At 37.4% G+C, this 23,307-nt stretch overlaps 1 protein-coding gene across 1 annotated transcript in view; it reads left to right on the forward strand.

Moving 5' to 3' along the window:
• Positions 1–23,307, forward strand: part of LOC100741349 (prolyl 4-hydroxylase subunit alpha-1) — a 225,029-nt gene that overhangs the window by 80,408 nt on the left and 121,314 nt on the right. Inside the window, exon 3 of the mRNA XM_012387903.3 lies at positions 14,467–14,508. The gene's annotated coding sequence lies outside the window, so the exon portion shown is untranslated. The remainder of the gene's footprint in view (positions 1–14,466; positions 14,509–23,307) is intronic.

Raw genomic sequence — 23,307 nt, forward strand, 5'->3', positions numbered from 1 at the left:
ATTTGAAAATTACCCTAACAGCGATGGCAATGGCCGATCTATGCAGCGTCCGGAATATACTTTTTGCCGACAAGGCTGACGTGACTGGAAACTGGAGGAACGATTACTTTATGCCGTCGACAAGCGCCGTGGCGATACGTTCAGAAAGCAGATTACGATAACCCGAGTGCCGAGATATCTCTCTCTCTCTCTCTCTTTCTCTCTCCCCCTTCCCTCTTTCTCTCGGTATTTCGTGAAACGTCGTTCGCAACGAGGATGACGCGATACAACGACCAACATCAAGAGAAGGACACCGATATAGAATGGGCAAAGCATCCGGAGACGAGAGTGACCCGAAAAGACAGCAGTTGAATTCGCAAGCGAGGCGTATTCGAGTCTGAAACCGGCCGAGAATCGAAATCGGTCGAGTAGCCTCGCTGTTGGCTGTTACTTGAGCATTTTTGATAAGTCGCTGAATCAGCGATCCATCACTCAGCTTCGAGAATATTAATTCGATCATGACACCTTGTTATTGAGAATTTGTTCAATTCTCCGTAGATTTCTGCCAGTTCTCTTAGATTTGATTGTTCTAGGACTCTAAAATTGAACTTTGGAACATTCATTCGTAAGATAAAGAATTTTTAATTAGAATGTGGAGCCTTGTTATTGGAAGCGTTGAAATTGATGCTTGAAAGATTCATTTCTAAGATAGCGAATGTTAATTTGATCATGAACCTTCAGTTTGGAGGGTTTGTTGAACATCGTCAGGATTTTTCATAATTTTTATAGGCACTCACAGAATTTTTCTGGTTACAGTTGGCTATCGTCAACTCTTATTATTATTACTGATATTCATTGACATATAAACAATATTTTATATTTTATTAAGCAAAATGCCGTGTGATAGTATATGAAACAAAGACTACGATAAGACATATTGTATTGCGTTATTTTTATTAACATTTGTATTAATATTGCACTACAATATCTTTAATCGTATTCTTTTCATACCGATCTTATGCCAAATAAAGTATATAAAATTTATAGTCAAGATTTTTTATATTGTCAATGAATATGTACTGATTATAAGTAATGATAACAATAGTTAATAATAGCCGAATGTAACCATAAAGAATTTTTGCCGTTGATAATGGTTATCGGTAACCAAAATAAAATTCGGGTTATCGATAGTGGCTACTGGCAAACAAAAAAGATTCGGGCACTAAAATTGAATTTCCGTCATCGATAATGGTTACTGATAACCAAAAGGAATTATAATCGAGATCGTAACAATTAAAAGTTAATATTTTGTAATTATTTTATTTTTTGAGAAATTTCTTCTGGATTTACTAATGACTGAGTTCTACATAAATAGAAGTAAATTTTTATTCAATAATCCGTTCGCAATTAAATATCTAAAACAAAATATTACTTTGGATCTCCGGTTATATTCAAATTTCATTGAATTGAATTAGGTTTTTGTTAATTTGTAATCTATGTGTCTCTTCTGAAAGACAATACAAATTAATTGCTGTTTATTATCGTAGTAAAAGGTAACTAGTAACAGATTAAAATCAACTATTTGACGTTTGAGTTACAGGAATGAAATATTAAATCACATTTGGTATCCTAAAATTTCTATCTTGTCACGGATTTTGAGTTTTGTGTAAATAGCTTATGCAGTTGAATTTATTTCTGATCCGCTTAGAAAATATCAGTTGAATGAACGAATCAAGCAATCATGTACAAATAAAATTTCCCTTGCTCGTTCATTTCGCTAAGTTCCGTGTACTCTGATGGTTAGCTACTCGTTATGCCCTTGCCTCTGAAGATTTCCTTCGTAACTACTGCTTCAAGCACTGATGTTTAATCCTTGCACGTACATATCCTCGCACAATACATAAATCAACCGAATTTTCCTTGAATTCCCTCGACCAACCCAACGTTTCTTTAAAGTATGTCGCATTTGCTCTTACTCTTGTCCTGAAATTTCCAGTATTTCCCAGTCTTATTAGGTACTAATATTCCGATATACTGTCGGAATGAGCAATAGATGGATTAGGTTGATAGAATATGATTATGTAGAATATGCAAATGCTGGTAACGAGGCGCATTCTCTTGGGTATAAAAATTATACGATTCGAAGAAAGGAGAGTGTGACGTAGACGTTGTTATATGATTACATCTAATTTCTAACATAATTTATGTAACAAAATACCAATTTCTCCCAAATATATGATTTATTAAAGAACATAAGAATGATAGAAATATTTACGAAATAATATGGACCACCACGTTACACGTTATTTCTTCAACTTTGTACAATAAATATTATCTGATCGAACGATATTTTCTATCATATTTTTTCCCAATAATTCGTCACGCTTCAATCATCTCCTGTGCAAATGATTGTATAAATTTTGTTGTGTTATTTTTTACTCTATTGTATATTTTTTGGTCTGTTATATAGATTAATAATATATTGCATATTGTATTGTATTTATTATTAATATTGTATAGATTTGAGTTCAAAGATTTTTGGGAGTTGTGTAGGCGATTGAAGGAAGAAGGCACGTGTCTAGAAACTAAATGGAATCGCGTCGCGGCATTTTCTCCGAGCGTGATTCGATTCGTAGGTGGATTATACGTAAAGTAACACTTGATATGTGGAGCAATGAAACAGTTAGAAACTGCGTCGCAGCAATTCAGTTCGAGGAAGAAGCCTCCGGATGACGTTTCCACACGATAAATTAATTCAATCGTCCATCCTACGCGTCACTCTCTTGCTGCAACTTCCGCTTCGCCTTCTTCACATGGCTCCCTTTCTATATGTATTTTCATCCTTTATCTTCGTGGAATTTATCTCTTTCGGTTCCGGATTCTTCTTCCAGTGTCTCTATCGTATCTTGCATTCTTTGTATTTTTGTGTATTGTCACAATTACGTAATGTTAAAAGCTCGAAATCAGAATCTTGCGCTTTGTCTTATAAGGTAGCAATGATTTTCAATTTTTTTCGTCGCTCAGTACACATACACTGCACGAGGAAACGTAACTCAAGATTAATCCGCAAAATTTGTACTGCAAATATACAATATCGTTGCGTTATAGTATTTCTCATCAATCAAGTTTTTTTTTTCAATAAAAAAGCGTTTACATTTCAAGTTATTAAACTGTATGCTACGAATATCGAATATTACTGTAACGATATTCTCAATCTGTCAAGTGCGACTCGTGATAATGACATGTCGATAATTTGTATCTTTATCGTTTGCAAGAGATTCGATCTTTAAATAAACAACACTCTGTATTATTAATAATACGATATCGATAATACGTACAAACCTCCATACATCGTTCATATGCGCAGTTATTTGTCTAATTACAAATATGTATTAATTAATTGAAGCAGGAAACGAACTATCGCAATCGACTCAGCACACGCAAAATTAAGAGTAGAATTAGACATTCAGATTCAAACCCTTTTTCTCTTCAATTAACGAGAATACAGAAAATGAACATTTTGCGAGAAACTCGGCCAAATTAGAAATTATAATTTCTCTCTCTCTCTCTCTCTCTTTCTTCCATAAAGTCAGGTCGATCCTCTGACCAAACTTACCGATCGGACAAATACCTGAACCTCCAGAGAAGACCGAAAGAAGCGTTTATCCCTGGGTCGGGAAGGAAGCAGGAAACGGAAACATCGTACAAAGAAATTCTCCAAACTAGAAATAGGAAGCCCCGGCCCGGAAACGCCTTAAGAGAAGCGCGGGCCAAGTAACCAGAATAGCGTACCAACAAAGTTGCCCGAATAAATCTAAACTTGCCGCAGAACCTGCCTCCCTAGAATCTTTCCAACAAAAGACTTTTTCATGAAATGCAGATCGTCGCCGTCGTTCCGCTTATTCCCGGCAAATTTCGAGCGGACCGGGCTGATTCATCGAGTCGTTTGGATCCGGCAAAGTGCCCGGATAATACCCGTTATGTTATTTCTTTGTGACGGTACATCCATAAGTTGGCAATTTCTAGAGACGCGAGAAGAAGAAAAAGCAAAGTCGCGTGAAGGGAAGTCCATTAACATTATGCTTGTGCTATTACTTGTCGTTATTCGGTTCCACGTATGCTACAGTTAATTTTACAATTCAGATTTAGATTTTCGGCGGGCTTCTTGCAATTTCCCATTTGGTTCAATTTTTTGAATAGGATTTTGTATAGCTTCAAAGACTGCGAGTGCCAACAAATGATTGTTTAATTTATTACGAGAGTTAATCGAACGTAAACCGGACTTGGTTCATTAAACTTTACATTTCAATAAAATGTTTCCGAAAAAAAAAGGAACGATTGTGTTATTCTTCTTTGTTATTTTCCATTTTTCTCTATATACTTTCGTCAGCGGATTGCGTAATTTTTTTATTCCAGTTTGATAGAAAGTACAGGGTTGGGTCAGAAGTCAATTACACGCTATTTGCTCTGCTTCCTCGTTGAAACGTTGTCCTCTTTAAGTGATCGTGATTTCGCGAAACTTTAATTTCTGCCGGATGACGGAAACCACATTTCGTAATCTGTGTAAAATTTCTGTGGCTTTTGTGTCTCCAATGGTTACAAACTTAGTAATCAAGCGTTGTGCAATGGAAGATGGTAAAAGTTTCTTTAAATTCTTCTAAAATTCTACAGTTGCGTGTGTCCCTTGAAGTAGTTCAACTTTGTCCTTTTTTATATAATCGTAAATAAGGTAGATATTTAGATAATCTCATCTGACTGAGACATCTTGCATAGTTTAGGGTTATAGGTTCCTTGAGAAAGGAAGAATAAAAAGTGAATATAGAAGAAAGTTGCGTCGAAAAAAGTCGATTAAGAGCGGAGTACTGGAAGGAGGAGGATGGGATTGAATATTTCGGGGCGCAATATTTCGATGGCAGAACATTCGGCAGCCGATATTCTGGTGTTGTCCAACGCGGATTCATTGGTATTCTGGACTCTTAGGAAACTTTGCGATAATTCGATGTCTCGACGGCTGCTGTGAGCAGCAACAGCAGCATGGACTCCGTCATCATCGTCGGACCAAAGCGATCTACGTGACTTTTTCACTCGTCCTATCTCCCTCGTTCTTCAGAGGATCATTTAGCGTTTCTGTCTCTCCCGCTCTCTGGATAGCTGCACCATCTTCGGGTCTTTTGATCCTTCTTTTCTCCGTTTTACGATCAGGTCTGGTTTGTGTACCCATTTTGACTTTCTTCTTTCTCGTTTTACTTCAGTCTATTACTTTTTATATTTTCATTTTATTTTACTTTATTTTATTCTGTTTTGTCTCATTTTTTTTTATTTTGCTTTGCTTTGCGGTTGGTCTGATTTTAGCGGGATTCTTTAAGATTCTGTAGATTTTAAATATTTAAAGGATTCTCCGATCTCTAAATTCATTTACAGTTTCGTATTATTTCCTCACATTTTTCTGCCATCGTCTAAATTCATGTAATTTCACGCTAGCGACGATCAGCTACAACTTGTAACAAAGTATAACAGATACCGAAGACTACGAACGTGTCAAAGTAATAAATGTGAGAAACGAGATAAAAAGACATATATGTACAATATTGTAAACGAATAATTACAATGTAACAGTTAATTATAGTAATAATAATTGGAAAGGACGTTAGGAGGATGGAAAAAGTTCATTTTCACCGAGTAATGAATTAATACATTCCTTGATTAAATTAAGCTTTCCATTATGAAATAATCATCGTGATGGTTACGAAATTAAAAAGAGTGACGAGAGACGTACACGCTGTTCTAGAATTTTTCGTTCAAACTTTGTTACACGATATTTGAAATCGCGAATCTCAGATAATTATACAATTAGTATAATGAAATTCATTATTATCTATTATACTACTCTCTATGATAAGCGAACTTATTTCAATAACTCATATTATTTTGTTTTTTCAAAAGTTCAACAATTATCAAAAAATAGATTACATGGCGTTAATTATCGAGGGCCTCGTATGTTCGATATCGCATAATACGTATTTGTATTGTTTCCCACGTAAAATTATTATACCCTAGGAAATTAATTTTTCACGTGTCTCGTTTATCCAATTAAAAAATGCTCTTCTATTCAAATAAGTCGTAAACACGGTAGATTACTTAGTTCTCATAAAACGAGATCATAATTTCAAACTCTTTGAAAAATACTGCTTTTACTGTTTCTCCTTGCCCGACCATTTTAACTCCCTTCTTATTTACCCTGTTTCCATCATCCTTATATTCCTTTGCTTTTAACTCCGCTGTATTCCTTTCTGCGTTAAATCACCAGCCAGTCCCAACCGCTTTTATCGTTCCATATTTCAGTAACTGTTCCTCCATCCCTGCTCCGCGGATTCATCACGCCGCCAGAAGCGATCGCAATTTGTCAGCGCGATATCGTCGATGCGTACTCCTTACTGCGTCCTACATTCCATATTTCTCCATCTCGATATACCCCTTCCAATGCAACCTAATTCCATCGTCCGTGCAACGTGTCAACTTCATCGTTGCATCGCTTTTACTTACGACGTCGTAGATCGTAATCGATCAATTACATCGAATCGATCGTATCGGTGTACGGTGACGCGAACCGATCTATAAACGAAATTTAGTAGCCCAATGATATAAAAAAATAATGGCTTACCCGGTTTATAGATTCTTTACGACTGATTTCCGATGAATTTATGTAATTTCAAGGGTGGTTTAGAAGCCTTCAAGATTCAGAGAAGAAGATTCAGCGAAATTAGACAAGAAGTTTACAACATTCTCAGGAGTAAAATATTTTTAGGAAATACTTCCGTCGTTGCACGGAGACTCATAATGATCCATAAACGAAATTTTGTAGCGCAGTAATATGAAAAATAAAGACCTGCTAGTTTATAGATCTTTTACGTTTATTTTATGGATGCATTTAAGAGTAGTTTCACGGGCGATATATCTTTAAAATCGTTAAAAATGTTTCGGAATTTAATTATTCTTTTTACGTTCTCGAAGTTAATTATTCCTAACGAAAAGAAATATTATTGCTGTTTTTATTATTGAAATTTGTTGCTGGAATAATGTAGACGCGGATAAGTATAGATCGAAATGATGAATTTGCTATTCCATGGTCTGGTTTCAACATTCCAAAATTTATCAGTAGTTCTTAGTACTTAGCTAGTAGTTATCGGTAATTCTTAAATATTTCAGCTATTTAAAGTCCTCAGCCAATAAATCTTGACCCTCAATCGTATTTTACATCGCCTTTCTCCTATCTTTCCTCTCTTTATCTTTCTTGAAAACATTCTAGTAGTCTCCAAAGCGTTGATACACCACTAGAACCCTTCCAAGTGGAATTTTCAAGCGGAATTCGCCTGGTTCTTGACAAATTCTTTTTCGCGACACGAGTCGAAGCACAGTGTTGAAATTATCGGGTGTAAATTGAATCGCGCGTAATTTAATCTCCACCGTTTCCGGCCCCGGCGTCGTCGTTGACGTTCGAGCGCCTTTGGCGAAGCCAACACAGTAAAACGTTGAAAATACTAAATACGTTAAATCCACGTGATACGTGATTTTGTGATGCACGGAACTCTCGCGAATTACATTCTGAGGACTCTCGATGTCTGGACTTTAAGAATTTTGAACTTTGTAAAATATTAGACCTATTAGGAATTTTGTACAATTCTCATGAACTATTAGAATTTAGAACCGTGTAATAACTCTATTATATTATTTTTATTATATCTAGTGTTAACGGATAGATGCCTTCAAGAACTGTATGGTAGCATCAACGATTTTATGTTTGCTTGCTTCATGAATATTATCTAACTTTAAAGAAGAAGCAAAATTTTTCAACAAAAGCGTGATAATTTCTCCCGTTTCGTTAATCCACGTTCCAGTAATCGGCTTTGATCGAGAATGTTCCGACAAATTCTTCTTGTATTTCGTTATCATCGCGATAGCGAAGGTCGCGACGGTGATTTTACAGTTGAAATTCATCTTCTCAGGAGTTTTCGTTGCCAAATGATGGTTGTTAATGGCAACTGCGATCTTTGCTCCGGTTTTATCGAGGTCAGTGATAGCGGCGAAATATAATTAGCCGAGTTGTTTCGCGGGTCGTGGAACTTTGGTTGTAACGAAATTAGACCAGAGGAATCGCCGGAGATTCAGATGCTGTTGGTAACTCGTTGGTTAAGTGGAAACCGTAGTACTACGTGATTCCCTCTCATGGTATGTTAGAATCTGGTGGAAAACGCGATGTTCCGTCGTGAAAACTGGACGATGTTATACGTCCATATGTAGATTTATGTAGAGTAGCTGTTCTAAGTGGAAATGTTGGCATATCTTACAAGTAGACAGAGAACGTTAGTGTTGATTCATATTTTTAAAAATATTAATATCTTGACCAGAAGTATGTTAGTAACACTGATAACTGGAATAAAAGTATGTCTTATCTTGTAAACGTTGGACGCTTTGTATTTTTCTATTGATATTTGATATATTTCTACGTTTTCTTCATAGTTGTAGAATTTCACATATTCGTTTATAAATGAACTGCGAAGAATTTATTTATTTATTGACGACAGAAATCATAGTAAAAGCCGGACGAGAGAGAATCATACGTGTATGAGATATAATGTATAGAATAAGACAGTGAGAGTGGACAAACAGGAAAAAGACAAATATTTAATGCGAAGTGCGAGCTTGCAAGTATACAACGTGGAAAGTGTCGATAAAATTGTGTAATGTAGAAAAATATTGTAATATTAATATTTTGCACGAAAATGTATTATTTTTACTTTTAACATTAGAACGTATATCGAGACGAATTTAACACTGTGCAACGTTAAATCAGTCTATTCTATGAATGGTCGATTTATGAAGTAAGAATAAATCATAAAAATCATAAAAACAAGACAGTTTGTTCGATACATGTCGCATGAATCATACCAGATTTTCATCTAAACGAATAATTCTCTTTTCGTTTTCAAATAATAATTTACATATTACTTATATTACCAATTAACAAAAGTATATCCTACATGTTTTATTCCTGTTAAAAAAAAACTCTTAAAACATCAATCTCATATTACACACGAATTTAGAAATTATTAACTACCTTTTAATTAATTGTTGCTTACCAAAACCACTACTGTCGCATATTTTCCACATTCACCGTTGGAAATGAACTAAAAATAGAATTATCCTGTCTATCACAGCCAACTACTCGAGTAATGGAATAACCGATTTAACCATTGCTTTGCCATAAAATATACTGTGTGTTTCGAATATTACAGCACGATTCTCTTGTATAGGAAAAATCTGGCAATTCAGTTTTTTACGAGAAAATAAATATCCGCTAACGCAGAACAAAATCGTATAAAACCGTAAATGGAACAAAGTGGTTCTCTTTTCTACTGAACCAGTAGGATGTTTGGTAAACATTAACCGACAAAATTATACCTGTTGACAGTAAAATACTCGGCGCTTTTACCAACGTGGTCCGCGTCATTTATCTCGATAATAACTAAACGGAATAACGAGGTTACGAGAACGTTGCTGTAACTTTGACTTTAAAAGTGTATCGTGTAAATTTATCGGGTGTCGTTTGATTCGTAACGCGATATCGTTACTACGTGTAATAAAGGCGATAGAACAATGAGGTCGTGTACAAAGTACCACAACGAAGCAATTTAATAACGCAATGGTTGTACCATGGTTGCATTTCGTTCGCCGCGAAACGTTCGTAAGTGAAATTTCACGAGCTCGTTCACCGTTGTAAGAGTTGGAAAAACGAAGAGCAAAGACTTGTTAACTGAATAGCGTTCTACGGTTGCATTTTATTTTCCACGAAACTTTTGTAAGCCGAACCATCTTCGAATTTCCTCAACTTGATCACAATCGCGCAAGTTTGCAAAAGAAACAAAAATTCGTCGACGATACTTTGTAGGAAAAAAATTCCATCGAGTGGCGAACACTCAGTTTTCACCAAGTTCGTTAATTAAGAACACCGATTCGTTTATACGGAATCGAGTTTCATGACACAGGGAACGAAAGAAAAATAGAGAGAGAATGATAGGAGAAGAGGGAATTCTGCGAATGAAGCGGTTCATTTATTCTCAGTCGAGTTGCACGAATTTCCCATCGAACGAATCAAAGCTCTGCAGTAATTGTATATAATACAATTATCGACGAAATCTCGAGCTTTGATAAAGTCGAACGCCAATGATTTTTTCCATTCACTCCCCTCTCGATAATCGGATCATTCGCGACAAGAGGATTCATTTGTTTTTACACTGTGTACGATCGGTCGATTTTCCAGCTCGATCTTGTCCCATTTCACCGTGCGAATTTTTCGGGGCTGTAATTCGATTGCTGGCGATACTTCCAAAACAGAATGACACGAGCGAGCGTTTTTCAATGAAAAATGTCGAATTTTGAATCTAAATTCAATAGCGCGAACCGATCGTCTCGTTTCGTAGCCTGTTACACCGTGTAAACTGATATTTGTAAAACGAAGGAGAATTATTTAATAATGTAGAATCGAATTTCACGTCATGGCCAAGAATTCGATAGCCGCGTATTCCCAACTTGTAATTTAATGTTTCGACATGAATTTGTCGGTCAACCGTCGAACGCGGCCAGCCTTTAATATTAAAACTTGGTAAATATTCCTCGAACTGTCGGCAAACGGGTTTAATATCGAATTTTTTGAATATTACAACTCGAACACGTTTCATGCGACGAATCAATCAATAGCGTTAAGCATTTAAACCTTTACACGTATCTCATTGGAAATATAAATCTAAGAATACTTCTGCTCGAATGAAGACTATATATTTAATTTCTTCAGCAACATTAACGCATGAGTCTGTTTTAAAAAATAAAAATCACCGTGATTTCATTTATCTGTCTAATTATTTAACTAAACTAACTCCTTAATTAATTGAAAACTAAACGAAGTCGAATTACAAGTTTTTCTTTAAAAATAGCCAAGTGTCCGCATACTTTCTTGCACATTCTTCGTCGATTTTTCAACACACCCCATAATCGATGTTTCCCTCCCTCGACGCTTTGACATTTCACGAGAAGATTCCTGAAACTTTGTTATTTCGAAAGTTTTAACGCTCGCCATTCTTCCTTCCACGACGACTATTCTTTTCTTTCTCCTCTTTTTCCTTCATTCGCTTTTTTCCTCGTTCGTAGACAGTGTCACTAGCCCGACGATAATACGTACAGCGGCATTCTTTGTCGAACAGGGAGGATCGTATGTTTGCCGACTTTTCCAGGTCGAATCGCGAATATCCAGTGGAACTTCCGGCAGCGTAGAAACTCATTTTCCGCATCGACGGCCGGCAAAATTGTCGCGATTTGCTTGCTGGAAAACGGCCCGTAAAAATCTATGGCCGGTGCTATTTTCCCTCTACGTTTGGTCGCCCCTTCGTATGCCGATTCGAGAAATGTTTTAGAACCGAGTGGTCGATCGTACTTCTTACCGGATACCATTTTTAATCGTGAATTATGAACAAGACAACGGCCGATCTGTCTCGTTTTACCAAGGAAAGAAAATGCCTAACTATACACTGGATAGATGTTGTTTAAATGTTTCGTAGTGATAAGAAAAATGAAAGAACAAAAGAAGAATAGATATCTGGTCCAGTAATATTCATAAGCGTAGGTGAAATTTCTAAGGTAATTTGTGATATTAATGAGTGGAAAAAATACTAAATGTTATTTAAGCGTTTTGTAGAAGCGTGAAATATCAGAGAAGAGAATAAATATCGTTTAATTCTTTTTAGCATGGCAATATATATTATTTATTTATTGCTATTATTTATTGCTGCTAATGATTTAGCTTAGAGCACTAAATTATTTGAGCTGTCCAGAGTTGATAGATGAATGTTGCACGTGTCTGTTTGGTAATATTTAGCGATACAATTTATCGATTAATGTTTTCTCTTCCGTGTGTCAAAGCAAATATGTTTGGATTTCGTTTCTACGGTGCACTGCAAAATAATTTTCCAACATTTCATCTCTATTTAGAACTCAATCTTCTCTATCATTTTGATGAATAAATACGAATTTGTGTAAACACTCTCGGTTTAACAATAGAATTTTAGTACGCTTGATCATAAACTTTTGTTTGGTATCCAAACTATTCCACGCATCTACCTTCACACCCTTTGTCAAATAAGTGAAACAGTATAGTAAAGAAATTCCTACAACAGAAATCGTAAGAGGGAGCGAGGAACAACGATAACGAGAACAGTGTTCCACGTAACATGGACAAGAAGGTAAAAAATACAGAATTTTAGAAATAGGTTTTGGGAGATAGCGTGCGTTGCTTGGAATGGTCACAATGCTCCAGGTGCATAATAACAGTGCCGTACGATAATCAATCGATGCAAATTTCTGAATTGCACGGCGCATGGACGAAATGAATATCGGAGACCACCCGGCTTTGCATATCGATTCGATCCGACTGGGAACTCATCAAACGAAGATCGGTCGAGGAGAAGATGAAAAACCTCGGAGAACAATTGATAAAAGAGAAGGAAGATGGGGGTTGGAGGTGGGTTGAAGCTAACGCGGGATGGCCGAAGAAATGGGGAAGAACGGGATAATAAATTGGCCGTGTGAAATGTGCCGGTTCAGCGTTTTATAAGTTTCCAATGGGGAATAGAGAAGCCCTTCGGGCCACCCTTCGCGAGAAGGATCGTCCTTGATACGCGCTCCGCTCCTTCAACAGAGGTAATTTTCAAGTAATGCCTCTTCTTTGACTTTGCCGACATGTGTCGCTCATCTGCTACCTTCCAACTGGGCGATATTTCAAAAGGGTCATGTGATATTAGCTTATTAACTTTTTTTGAAGATTTTCTGGTAAATCGTATAGTCTCGTTGCATCGTTGGCTTGTCTACATCGGCTCACGAAAGTATTTGAACACTTGCCATACGAAGCTTTTATGTATACGTGCATCGTGCGTGTCATATAAAACATTTTGAAATTTCCTAGCGTAATGAGTCACCGTAATGGAGAAATATAACAAGACACGTCTGTTATGATTATATTGGTCAAATTTGAAACCTCAAGACACACACAGATTACAAGATATTTGTCACACGTATGTATCTTGGTAAAGAATTAGCGTATAGTTGCTATTTTAATTATATAATAAATGTTAAATATGGTCCTAAAAATATTAAGGTCTATTAACCTAATAAATAATTGAACTGTTTATGTAGGTATTTCCCTGATCTCTGCGGGATATACAGGGTGTCCCAGCTTTTCACGCAAAACTTTGCCAGCATATTCTATACAAAGATAAGAGAAAGATATTACATAAACGTGGGCTCTGAAATGTTTCATTGAAAAGTTATAACAAAAATACGAAATGACTGGTTTCTTGCTCGACACCATATAGCAATAAATTGTCGAATCACAATATGATTCCATTTCAAAATATTAAATACGTAGGATTGATATCTACGGAGAATAGAGAGCTTTTCCATAATTCTGGCAAATACGTCACAAATCTTTTACATTAACACCTGACGCGTATTAATTTATATTTGATAAATTAATACTTCCGCGGTTCCCCGCGAGTAAAAATCCATTGACGTGATATCTGATGGTCTTGGAGGCCAAGGAATTGCTGACCTATTCATCGTTCAGGGTAATGATAATCTAACTATTGCCAGACTGATTGACCAGATCAGCGAACTCATAAAGTAAACATTAGGGTTTGTGTAAACATATCAAACAGATATTGGCAATGTGTTCTAATGCAGTGTCAACGAGACACCAGTTCATAATTCTTTAATGTCGCATTTGCTTATGTAACATTTTTTTTTTCTTAATTTTACTTACAGAATATGCTGGTAAGGATTTGCGAGAAGAAGCTGGGACATCCTGTTGCATATTTGTATTAAATGCCTCGAAATTTCTCTGCATGCTTTCAAATTAAACTTAGAACGTAGTATTACGCGACAAACAACATTGTTGAAGCTGAACAGAAAGCATAACATCGTTCAACTTGAACAATTAGAATCAACGAAATTCCGAAGTTACCAACGAACAGAGAACAAAACGTTAGCATCTATATACTAGGTTGCGCCCGATTCCCGCGAGAATGAAACAAAAGTGAACTTGTCTGTTCGGATTTAAGTGGACACTGCCTCGAACGTTCCGCTGGCACAGACCATCCGCTTTGATCCGATTTGTTTTGTCGTTAACTGTGCGTTTGTTGCAGGACAGAGCATTGAAATTCTATTAGTTGGAAATACTTTCAGTTGGGTCTTTTAAATCGAATGATCGAACGTTTCATCGTTCTCTCTTTACTCGGACCATTCATCGCGATAATGCTAACAATTCCACTTTCGTATTTCCAAAATTCGCGTGGTTATATCACGTTTTGATCGCTTTATCCGATGTTAAATGGCATTCATCCGATAAACACCGATGATAAACTCTTCTTCTTTTTCTCTTTTCAGATTTATCGCCAGCGTTCGTTCGATTCTCGCCGTTTAATTTCGGTGAGTATTTAAATCAAGCCCGAAGATAACAGAAATATTAGTTTCATCTCGAAATCATACAGATTTATGCAAAGCTGTGTATGACTCGATGACATTGTCCAGATTAGTTGAATAATGTGAATTCAGGTGGATTCAAATAAGATATAAAAGAGAGCACAAAATTTTAATTATAGCATGCAACACATTTATTTACACGCGCATAAATTAATCAGAAACAGATTCAAATTAATTGGAAATTGTTCGTGCGCAAGGACCACCTGTGTCGAAGCTCTTGTGTATCATAATCGATCAGTAGAATGAATGAACTTTCCTATCGTTAGCGAGAAACAAAAGTATGAAACTAAAAAAAATATAACGAGATAGTCTTTGTTAATATTATCAATAAATTCGTATTACTAACAAAACTCTTATTATCGAAACTATTACGTTGTATTCGTACACTTTCTCCTGAAAATATTATCAGTATCATTCACGTTCTTGGAAACTTGTTCGTTCGCGAACTCTATCTTATTTGAATCATTCTAACCGATTTAATGTGGGTCACCGATGACCACGGTGCCAGTCAGCGTGTTAAAATGATTCGAATTCAAACAGCTGAAAGACAGATAATTGGAACGATCGGGACGAGGGTTTATCCGCGTCAATAACAAGTAAAGAGCACGACTTCTGGCGTGACAGAAATCGATTGGGTGTAACTCGCGGTTCTTGTTCCGCGGACCAGAAATTCCCCGGAAATGATTGTTCCTCGTGTATGTTCCGCCAGTCAGCCACGAGATTTATCGCGCATTTTCGTGCCTCGATCCCGAAATCTACCAACGAACCGGTCGCAAGCTTCTGGCGTGAGACCTCTCGTCGATGCAGTTCCGTGCGTCGCCGCTGCGATTCGATAGACTCGAACGATAAAGTCTAAAGCTCGCTTCGAATAATTCATACGCGGTTTCGAACCGCGAGAACTTCCTTTACTACCGATGTATAAGAAACTCTTTCGTTTTCGTGGCACGAACTTTGCTCGTTTCGTCTATTTCTTTTTTCTTTTCTCTTTTCTGCCTTGCTATTTCCCTCAGTTCCTTCCAAAATACCGCTACTGCACTTTGCACCCGTAAACGGTGCATCGCTTATTTTAAAAATGCGTCAATTTATTTAACAATTAACCATGCTGCGTTCTTTCGGTTATTTTCGATCCAGTTAAGTTTCTTTAAAGCTAAACAATATCTTCGCGCTGTTTGGATAAAATACGAGAGGAGTGTCATTGGTGTGGATGATTCGTCGTTTCAATTGAAAATTGAGACGAAGCGGACGAAAACGTTGTGAGTTTGTTTTTAGAAACGTTTGTCTTCTGAAACGGTAAAGAATAGATTCAGCGGTATTTTTCACGCGACTTAGCAATCCACAGGATTTCTAAACTTTGCCCAATATCCTTCCTTTTAGTGTCTCGCGTGATTTATCGCCGATACAAGCATCGATGAAAATGGATATTCCGGAGCCAATAAAATCAACTCTGATCCAAAGTAACACTAGATAATACCACTTTTTTAAAGTCTATGTTCGTGAACTCTGGTATTATTCATTCTCGTGTCAAGCATGATATACGAGGTATTTTTATTATTAAATTCATCCTGAGACCACCTTATCACGATAAACCAAGGAACAAGGAAGACAAGCAAGAAGAAGAAGAAGAAGAAAAAGCAAGAGTGTAAAAGCGGAGAAAAAACTCGCGAAAAGTGTGCTTAAACGTATCAGATTAAGAGTCTAACTGTAAAAAAGTTTCCTAAGAACGTAGCTGGTGGCACGTAAAGGAAATAAAACTGGCGCTCTGTTTCTGAAGTGGCCGATGAATTCTTGGCTTCTGTCGAAGGGTGCAGTTTACGACACATTTCTGTCTCGGCGTTTTATTATTTATTAGCGAGAGAGAAGCGAAGACGAGGGTCAAATCTCGTCGAAAATATCCAACGGGGTTGAAGAGCACTGCAGTAAACGCAAAGGGTGCGCGCTCCCTCCTTTTCCTTTCCTCCTTTCTTTCTTTATTCTTCGCTCTTCTTTCTGGTTTTCGCTCCTCCCTAACCAACGCTACATTATCTTTCCTTCATCCCTCTACCGCCCTTTATCCAACCTCGTATTGTGCGTGTCCCATTGTGCCGAGTCCGCAAGGGTGGGATCCCTCCTTTCTTCGTCCTTTCTCCTTTCTTCCGGCTCTTCTCTCTTTTTCTCATTCTATTTTTTCATGACTCTTCGTTTTTCCGTCTTTCATTTTGCACGTTTTTTCTTTTAGCTTGTTACGATCACATCTTTTCTCTTCTTTCGTTTTCTCCCTTTGTGCAACAGCTTTCTGGTTGTCTTAGCTTGTCTTTGTACCGAGTTCCCGTTTATTTATCTCTCTACGCGAGGTTTTTCCAATTTTCTTCTCTTTTTTCTGGCAGGTTTTTCTTCACTCGTCTTCAGTCCATGAAGTTTTTCGCAGTTTTATCCGATTGCAAAGCGTTCCTTTTACCGGTTTTCTCGCGTCAACCGTATTTCGTTAATTAGTCGTGTTTTTATAGAATTTCATTTTACTTCTCGCGGTTAACTCTGTTCACGCTTTATCTCTTTACGTTTGTGTTTCTTTTTTCCCTACGTTCTTACATTCTTTCCTATGTTCTTTCCTTACGTTCAAGATTCCGTTGTCGTCTTTTCTATTTCTTCTCGCATCTCCCTCCACTCATATTTTACATTACAACGTATCTAGCCTACACCAATGTTTGCTCTTTTCTTTCTTTCTCTCTCCGGTGTTTTGCTTGTTCCCATCCATTTTTCACTCCGCAGGTTCTCTTCTTTGGAGCTTTTCTTCCTCTTTCTTTCGTCTTTGTCTTTTTATTTCTCGTTATTCCATAGTTTGTTCATTGTTCAGCAGCATTTATCTTTCCCTGTTTTCCTTTTTGATCTACGTCTTTCACACTTTCGATGTTCGGTATTTCGTTATCTCTTACTGCATTCTCTTTCTCGCGTGATATATTCAGTCCTCTTCGTTCGTCATACGTTTTTCGTCATTTCCTATTTTACGATCTTTCGCAATCCTTCGGTATCCCTTTCTATGTGCCAAGAAACTGCTATTATCGTCTATCTCCTCTAACATTGCTCGTTAATTTCTGAAAACCACTCTCTACCATATCTTCTCCTATCAAAATACAAAACCATCGCAAACCCTTTAAATCCCCTAGAACCAGCAAGAACCGCGATTTCGATTTGTATTCTCTAGCAGCAATTTCAAATTATCCGAAAACCGAGTTCCAGTCTATCTTCTCTTACACCCTCCATTAAACAGAAAAATAGCAGTAGCTGTACAAAGTACAAAACCGTGTGAAACTTCTTCAAATCCATCATGAATCGCGATTTTGATTTGCACCTACTCGCAGTAAGCTCGAATTATTTAAAAATTCAATCCAATCCATCTTCCCCTAATGTTCGTCATCAACTTCTGAAAACCACCCTCTATCGTATCCTCTCCTGTCGATACGTAAAATCAAGCCAAACCCTTAAAAACCCCCAAGAACCGCGACTTCGATTTTCCTCGAGCCCTGCTGCATGTTGATTTCCAAGCACGATGGTCCGCGGTGCATAAAGTATGACGCAATCACACGCGCGCCATGCTAATAATAATAAAAAGGGGTGGCTTGGCTAGCAACAGCCCAGACACAATGCAACTTGCTGCGGGAACGGCATCGGAGAAACAAAAGATTCAATTTTACAGACGCGCTGCGTGTTCTCGCGCAAGAGGGTGGCTCCGCTTGCTAACGAGCCACCCCCTTGGCACTGCGTGAACGCGAAACACGGCCACCCCATTTTCAGTGCACAGTGGCACCCCATCGTCCTCGTTTTTCGGCGGTAACGCGCGTTTCCCCTCTTCTGTGCGCGCTGGGTCGAAGACGGAACTTGGGGGATGTTCCTGGGGTTAGACGGGGATTCAAGGGATGAACCGGCTGAAAGAAGGGGACTGTTAGGTCTGGCTGGCGTCGGGCGTGCAGAGGAGGGCTGCTGTGGGAGGTTTGGGAAGAGGATGCGAAGAAGACATAAAAGATTAAGTGAGGAAACAGACGGTTAAGCTGTAAGAGCGAGGGGCGAGAATGGATGGAAATTTTTTAGTTGAAAAATGCAAGGAATTATACGCGTCAGGAGGAACAAGACGTAGCGAAAACTGATGCATTGACCGAGGACGTTTACTTATTTATGGGAAATTTGTAGATGAATAAAAAGTGCACGAAATCCATGTGAGATGAATTCGTTCCAACATTTTACATTCGTTCCAACGAATACAAGCGGAATATCGTCGCGAAAGGAATGAAAATAAATCAATCGACGAGATAATTTCCGAATCGAGCTGATTTCCAAACTTCTTTTAAGTTTCATCTGCGTTCTGGACCAATAGTTGCTGCGATTTTTCGTCTTCAAATTTCTAAAGACTATCAGAACATGGTTTTTAAATCGCTGGTATATTTTTTCCGAGATTAAGCGGTATAACAGTGTGGAATATGTTGTTTACGCGGCGTCATCGTAAAGCATCGTATGTTTTAATTAATAGAGGAAATTGAGAAATTATAAGGAGTACCATTAGCGGTGGTACCTTCATATGACTAGAAAAATTCCATACTAGGAAAATGAAACGTAGAACCGTACAAAAAATACTTCATCGGAGAACGTGGATATGTAAAAGTACTTTCTGTAGCCACTGTAGATTCTTCCTGGCGCCGTCAGATATTCCCCTCGGCCGTGTTTCCTGTCGAAATAATATCGTCCCCACGTTTCCCTGTTTCTGCTAAATAAATTTCGCTGTTGACATGCGTTCCTCCGTGGCTGACGTTCTCGATACAAAAGTCCCTTTGTCCGTACGACCCTTTTTGCCCACGTAACACGCAAAGGATGAAGCGCGAGGATAGTTTCCAGTAATTAAAATTTGAGACCAGACAACCGTTTGACCATCGCGAGCTCGACGAAATAAAACAGCAGGGAGATTATGCCGGGACGTTTTCGTTAAACGCATTTATGAGGCGACGAAGAAATTCACAGAATGCCCGGCTGAATCCTCTGATGAAAAGGTAGAAAGAAATTTTACTTCGTGGACATACATAAATAGACTGTTAAAAAATAAGGACAGGACATACAGTACTCGCCGAGAGGAATAAAGAGTGTCTAATGAAAATAAATTCTAAAAAATTAATATATACATATATATACGTCTTATCTTTGATTGGTAATTTAATGCATTATTTGGTGAATAATCGATAATAAAACATATTTCCGTCTATAGGTGTTTCCTGGGTCATTTAAATTTACGAACGTTTTCTTTGCTGGCTTAAGGAGATAACGAAAATACTTGTCAGACACTTTTATCGTATTCGATATATTAGGTTGTCCGAGAAGTGTCTTTCTTTTACAGACACGTGTTTTACAACGATGCATCTTCATACAAACATGAAATCTAATCTTTCAAACGTTTTGGTCTTTATCTTGATAGAACAAAATGGATCATACGTAATTCGATAAAATAACATAAAACAAATATGTTGTGTATCCATTATTTCCTTATAAAACGAAAGAAACTTTTCGGACGACCTAATACGTACACATAAAGCGAGAAAGAATAGATTCTAACGTTAATTCTGCATCGAATAAAGCATTGAATATTATTCATAATTTATTATCGTATTGAATTTCGTCAAGAAACAGAAATAGATTAATATAAACGATCGATTTCCTATTAACTTAGAAAAGAATTTTGTTGTTCAACATTAATTTTTCAACTTTTTATCAAAAATCTGGTTGATCAAACGTTCAGAGTGCGGAATAATCGATTTTTTCGTAATCGTACATCGATCGTTAAAGCTGTTGTTTTGGGACGAACAGGCAAGTCATAGCCGGATCGTCTATCTCGTCGGATAAATGGAATTGGGTAGTTCGGCCAACTTCGTTCCAGTCGATGGCAACTTCGATGGCGACCTGTTCTTAGTGAAAACTCTCAAAAACGGAAGTTAAATTGCTCCCTGAGGGAATCTACACGGTCATCTCACTCTGGAACCAATGACTATAAACAGTCCGTTAAAGAATTTCGATCTTTCGCCGTCTCAGGTTCCGTTTCGTCGAATGGAACGAGTTGTTTCGATTATGGCTGGCATGGTCGCAGTCGTTATACGTTGATAATGGCACTTTGATCTCTTCTATCGCTTGCTCAGGATGTACCTCGTTCGCTTTCTTCGTTTCGCAATGGTATCCTCGCAAGGACGAAAGGGTAGAGATACAGAATCGTTTCAATTTCGGACGAAAGCTAGAATTCTATAGGTTTCCATAATCTTTGACGTTCATTGTATTCTTCATAGCTTCGACTGCTTTTCTACGTACCTTTTACCATTATCGAAGCAGTTGTCATATAACGGAGCACCGGTTTTTGTGTCCCGGTGTGAGTATAACTTCCGAAAACCCAGACAATGTGACACAATTTTGTGGAGCCACGACCGTGAAATTCACGAGAAACGAATGGAAAACGACGAAGTTGCGAATCGTCTGTTGCTACGAACTTCTTTCCCGCCGCTTCGTTGATCGTCATGCGCATCCTCACGGCCGTCATTCAAGTTTCTAACCCATCTTCTTGCCATTGAATCGCTTATGGCACGTTTTTCATACATCTCGCAAAATCGACGATCAATGTCAGCCGACTCCACATTTCTCCCATTCAAGAAACGGACAACAGAGCGCATTTCGCAGACTGTCTTGAATGCGTTAAGAACGAACAAGTACTCCCAAAGACGATCAGCTTGTTTCGAATTGACATTTGTCAGTGAATAAAGGAAATTGGTATGCTTGCGCACAATAAAGCTTGCGCAGCGTCGTAGTAGTAATATTTCTTGAAGTAACTTAATTCATGGACGCGTCTAGTACTGACCCTGTGCAAACGAATTTTTCATATTGTTGGCACATTATCTGTAGCAGAAGGTTCCAAGAGCTTAATCACATGTTTCGCTCAGGACATCACGGGAGTATTTTTATTATTCGAAGCATATAATGGCAAAATAATAATAAATCGATGATGTAAGACAACATTCTTCCCCAATGGACCGTTTATCTTATTGGTGGTCGCGGGTGACCCCCGTGGCGCCTTGGTAACAGTTGATAACGACATATTATAACAAGGCTTCGTTTATTTCAACAAACCACTCGCATTTATTATTTCGTCTAAGCAAAACGTGCAGAATATATTGTTGAAACGCGTAGAAGATATTAGTAAACAGTATTTGCTCATTCTATACATAATAGTAAGGTATGTGCACACTTCTAACTTCAATTATATGATTATAAAGCAGCATTTACGATTATTTTCTAAGGTGTGTTTATAATAATATTCGTAGATTACCCCTCAAAGATGTGGATGCAAACACAGTGCACAGTTAGGTGCAAGATTTGTTCTCATTCTTTTTATTGATGTTCTAATAAAAATGTTTAACTGTTCAATGGGGCACTTTTTATTTCAAAGTGTCTTCTATTTATCGGTTATATTGAAAATGCCCTAACTGTCAATTTTCATACAATTTTTACAATTGTAAGAAGTTTAAGCGCTCCGGTCACCAATGACCAACGTGACAGTCAAAGTGTTAAACTAGAAGAGGTGTAGGTAACATGTAGGTAGAAGGTCTATTTAATTTTCTATTATCATCGCTTGGATATTTCTTGACGATTAAACAGGAACGCCAGAGGAATCTGGGCGTTTCCAATGGAAGTTGTAGAATTATGGGCCTACGATGGAACATGGAGGAAAATATGTGGGTTATTTGCGGCACGATGGCTCGCCTATTAGGAAAAGTTTATCAGAGAGGTGTTGGGAATTCTGATTGCTTCGGAAATTTGGTGCTGGTGGTCCGAGGAACAATTTCGGTGCCGATAAAAGGCACGGTGACGATCGGGGTATTTCATTGAAATTGCTTGCTGGAACACATTGTCGCATTGTCTACCATTTTTAATTAACAATATTTCGTTCTTCATCTATGAACCAGACGATATTTCATTTTTGAATTTAGTCGAAAAGGATCTGTTGTAATTTTTATTCAGATTCAAATTTTTCTATTTAATAGGAATATCTATTAGCAATTTTACTTCGGAGGTAAAAAAAACAACGGAGTTTAAAATATTTTGAGACGTCCTAACATCTTCACGGCGAGTACGAGCAACTTTGGCTGTCAGAGATTATAACACTGCACAAGTTGTACAGAAATTATTGGAAAATAAAACAGGTAATCGTGGAACGCAGAGAAAAAAATGGAGGACGAAAATGCATGGAAAATGTAAATTTATAGGGACACGCAACAGAATTTTGCAGAAAGAATAAGAAACTTTTATAGAAAAAATCGCGTGTCCGCTAATAACGAAACATATAAATAATTCCGTGAAAAATGGCCAACTAAATTATTTTTCATATAAAATCTACAGATGACATTAATCGGCCAGCTCGTTACGCAATTAACGTTAGAACACGTGCGAGTGCTAGCATTTGTGAAAAACAAGAGAAAATGTATGTAATTGGCTCAAGGAAAGCAAAGAAATCTAATGTTCTCATCGCGTACCTATGAACATCTTCACCTATGATATCAGGAAACATAGTCAATTCAAGGATGTAAAAAACGTATCGATACGTTATATTTTCTCATTCATAAATCTAATTTTCCTTGACTATCTAGTGAAACAACAAGTAAGAATGAGAGTTTAATATACAAATCAATTTTGCTGTTTCAATCTTTTTCCATTTAAATTCGTTCAAAAAAAAAAAAAAAAAAAAAAAAAAAC

Source organism: Bombus impatiens, unplaced genomic scaffold (genome assembly GCF_000188095.3).
Source record: "Bombus impatiens unplaced genomic scaffold, BIMP_2.2 scf_0491, whole genome shotgun sequence".
Taxonomy (NCBI): domain Eukaryota; kingdom Metazoa; phylum Arthropoda; class Insecta; order Hymenoptera; family Apidae; genus Bombus; species Bombus impatiens.